The sequence below is a fragment of the Mandrillus leucophaeus genome, unplaced genomic scaffold (genome assembly GCF_000951045.1).
Source record: "Mandrillus leucophaeus isolate KB7577 unplaced genomic scaffold, Mleu.le_1.0 Scaffold1148, whole genome shotgun sequence".
In the NCBI taxonomy this organism is placed as follows: domain Eukaryota; kingdom Metazoa; phylum Chordata; class Mammalia; order Primates; family Cercopithecidae; genus Mandrillus; species Mandrillus leucophaeus.
The window spans coordinates 117,255-121,451 of NW_012099743.1; the positions used below are offsets into that span (position 1 = coordinate 117,255).

The 4,197-nt window shown below is 48.6% G+C and overlaps 1 pseudogene; it reads right to left on the reverse strand.

Moving 5' to 3' along the window:
• The window catches only part of LOC105552155, a 22,502-nt pseudogene extending 20,799 nt beyond the window's left edge, over positions 1 to 1,703 (reverse strand).
• Positions 1,704 to 4,197: the final 2,494 nt, after the last annotated feature.

A 4,197-nucleotide genomic window follows, 5' to 3' on the forward strand; every position in this document is an offset into this window, starting at 1 on the left:
TTCTTCTCCAAGGATCTGGGGATATCTTGGTCTTGGTATGGTCACATCTTTCTTCGTCAGCCTGATTTGCTGCAACCTGCTAGACCTTCTGGATGACCCACATCCAAAAAGCTACCATTTTCAGAGTACAATCTATGCCCCGTGAGCCTCAAAAAAGTCTGTTATGAGTTGAATTGTGTCCCCCCAAAATTCATGTATGGAAGCCCTCATTCCTAATATGACTATTTGAAGATAGGGCCTATAAGAAGGTATAAAGGTTAAATAAGGTTGTAAGCATGGGACCTTAATCTGATAGGACTGGAGTCCTTATAAGAAGGGGAAGAGACACAAGAGATCTCTTTCTCTGCATGTGTACAGAGAAGAGGCCACATGAACAAGAAGGCAGCCATCAACAAGCTAGGAAGAGAGCCCTCCCCGGAAACCAACCGTGATGGCACTTCAATCTCAGACTTCCAGCCTCCAAAACTATGAGAAAATGCATTTCCATTGTTTAAGCCACCCAGTCTGTGGTATTCGGTATGGAAGCCCGGGCAAGCTAATGCACGACCGTAAGAGGTAGGGATTATCATCTCCATTTATAGATGAGGAAACTGAGGCTCAGAGAGATTGACTTGACTAAGATCCACAGATGGTAAGCCGCTCATCCGCTGCCCTGCAGTGGAGGCTTCCTTATAACAAGCCTTTTGTTTTTGCAGAGAATTTTCTGGGCATATCTTTGAAGAACCATATCTTTACTAACTCTATTTCTAAAGCTCTAGCTGTGACTCTGCCTTACAGCCTGCTGTGCAGATCCACACAACAATGTAACTACAGGGCCTGCTCTGCAAGATCACCCAGAGCAGCCTTCCCAGTCTCAGAGATGCAGAAATGTGCTGTACTTTCTCTGTCTTCCTGAAGTAGTGAGAGGGAGTTTTATGATAAGCCAGCTATACACTTTTCAGCTGGAAAAGAGTGACTTTGTGGCTAGATGGGATTTCACATGAGTTCCCTGCTTCCTAAGTGAAGCAAGTGCTTCCTTCTGTGACTGTGATACTGCAAGGTGCACAGAGGAGCCTTGCTGCAAGGTTTCCAGTCACCTTCCTGTAAGTGCCTTGAGTTCCCAAGTGCCTGGCTACAAGTCCAGTTAAACATGAACCCTACTGAAGCAAGTTTTGAAGTTGTAGTTTGAACCAGACGAACTTATGATTTTTGTAGGTAAGAAATGACCAAATATCAGCAATTTCATGTGAATCAACCTAATGTAGTTGGCCCTTTAACCCTGCCCCCTCCATCTCATTCTGTCCTCTCAGGCTGCCCTCAGATCACACCAGATCCCTGGCTTCCTCCTCCGACCCTCCCTGGCAGGGTCTCCATGATGGACAGGAATGGACGCCTGGGAGAGAAGTCCACAAAGGAAGAGAGAGGAAATGGTCAGAGAGGTAGGAGGATAGTGTCGGGGTCCAGAACACATGACCCCAACATGTGGCCGCTTGGCCTGCTGAATATTTTACACGAGAGGAAATGCAGAAAACAGCAGGAGCAGGAAGGTCACTCTCTGACCCTTTCTCCCCTGAAGCATGGTCAGAAAGGAATTCTCTGACTTGCCTTGCCTGAAAGTAGGTCGGGAGACCCTCATTCCAGAGAGGTCTTGACTCAATCCCCGCACCGCCTTCTTCCCTGCTGGCCTCATCAAAGCCTCTGCTCGAGGAGGGCTCCATATCCATCTTTAGCAGCTCAGGGCGAATTTATTCCCCAGTCTCTAAGGGCATTTTCCTGTGAAGCTTTGTTCTCTATGACATAAGAGGAGAGGGATGTTTAGAGAAGCTGGGGGAGGAGACCCCAGGGGATTTCCTTGTCCCCACAGATGCATCTCTTTGTGAAGCAAAACACACGCAAAGCACCCGGCAGTGCCCAGCATGCAGTCAGTGCTCATGAAGTGTTGGTTCCCTCTCTGCCCACTGCAGTTGGAACAAACAGCACACAGGGTGCCAGGATTCAGCTTGATGAAGAAAAGCATAGCCCACATTGCTGCTCCTGGGCCTTGTCCTCCGTGTTGCAGCTCAAAGTTAAGGACAGCTCAGGTACCGGCATTGCTTGTGCTAAGGATAGGCCAGCACATCCTATGCCCGGTGGTCCCCAGAAATGCTATTGCTTGGTGACACTCTGCATCTCCAGTTCGTCTCCCCGTGCCTCTCCAAAGCCCAATCTACCTCCCTCCCCCCCCAATCCACCTGGAGCTCCCACCTCTCATCTTTCCTTCCCACTGCGGGGCAGGTGGCGATCCGCAGGCCTCCCCGAGAGAGAACTGCCCTTACCCTGCCTGAGATCCTCAAAGCCAGGGGCACTGATCCAGCTCTTGGCACTGACAGGATGGACTGGGATCTTTCCCTGATGCCCTCAGGGATCTGAGGATAAAGTGTGTCAGGCATGCAGGGTCTATAGGAAGCAAGACAGAGGGAGGCACTGAGCTGAGCACAGATAGGAAAAGGAAGAGCTCGTAGCCCAGAGCTAAAGAAGACATGACCCAGTGACCAGAAGACCCTATCCCAGTGGGAAAGGCACATCTTAGTGTGGAAGGGTGTGGAGCTCAGTAGGGATTTACACTCAGCAAGGATTCAGGCTCATTGCCCTCTGCTCAGGAGAGCAAAATCCTCTAGGTGAGGTTTCCCCTCTGTGTCTTTAATCCAGGGAGCAGGTGTCAGAATCAAGGACACCATCAAGATAGGATGACAGGAACATCTGAGATGTGCCAAATTTTCAAAGGCCTAGCTGTCACAGCTGGGGGCAGATGGGGGACAGTCTTCTCATGGGTCCACCCTGCCCTATCTGGCACAGCCTAGGACTCTTCGGTCAAAGCTGGCTCTTTCCACCCTCAGAGCAATGTCTCTTCTGTTGCCTCTGAGTTAGGCAGGGCATATGTAATACAAATTTCATAGAAAGGGAAACTGAGGAATGGGGTGGGCTAAGTCACTTGGGCCAAAGGATAAGTGCCTTGGGGTCAGGACTCAGATCTCCTTGGATCCAACAGCAGTTGTCCTTCTCCCACACCGAACCCTCTCCCTAATCTTAACACTTCCATGGCTCCATGGTTGAATCGGCCATCACAGGAGAATGAAGCCACAGAAATCGCATGCATGTTCACATGTGTGTATGTGTACATATTTGTGCATGCATGTACATGTGTGTGTGCATGAGTAATGTGTGCATGTGTGCTGAGCAAAGCGGGGGAGGGTTGGCAGTTCCTGATGATTTTCTCCATCTTGAACATTGTGGTGCTTTTCCTGGGAGATCCAGACAACCATGGTGTTGTCTGTTGTTTCATAGGACAAAACCTATGAGGTGAAGATGAACAATGACACAGAGGCCTGCATTGAGCCCAGCCTCCTCCCCACAGAGATATTAGCTCTGTTGCCCTCTTCCCAGGTTGGCCTCAGTGCCCTCTTCCCAGGTTGGCCTCAGTGTGGGAATGGGTTTGGGGAGGCAGGGCCAGGTCTCTGAGATTCCACGTTGGGCTGATTTGCAGGAGGAGAGGAGATCACGGAGAAAAATCTGTACAGCCCATTTCTCTCTCTCTCTCTCTCTCTCTCTCTGTGTGTGTCTCTCTCTCTTACACACACACACACACACACACACAGCCCTTTTTTGTCTGGCCTTTTCACCAGGAGCACTTCTAAACATTGCCTCTTAAATCTTTTAGGCTGTAACCAACAGACATAAATCTATTTTCTGGTGAGACTCAGTGCACACATACAGATGTTGACAGTTAAACTATGTTTCAAGACAGTACTTATAATAAAACTGCCCAGAAGAGGGCACTGGTGGCAAATCTAGGCCTGAGTTTTTGTCCTTGCTGGAATTTTTGAAGTATTTTAGCTACAGATCTAGATTCGTTAGAAAGTTGTGACATCCACTTGGTCAGTTATAATGGGCCCTTAAAAGAATAGCATAGCAGAGCATATCAAAATAGAAACCATCAGAGTGCATCAAATTTCACAAAGGTAAGTACTGTGTTGTGCAAGACTTGCTTAATTGCCAATATCTGTGTGTATCTAGGGGATCTCTTTGTGAAACAACTTTATGACTGTGGGTAGCATTCATAGCAGTTTGAGACACACAGTTTCAGAAGCTTTTCTGAAAGGACTTTAGAGTGAGAAAGGACTAGCCTTGTAGGCTTTTGAAGACAGGAGAGGTGTGGCTGGAGGTGGTGGGAGGGGGCAC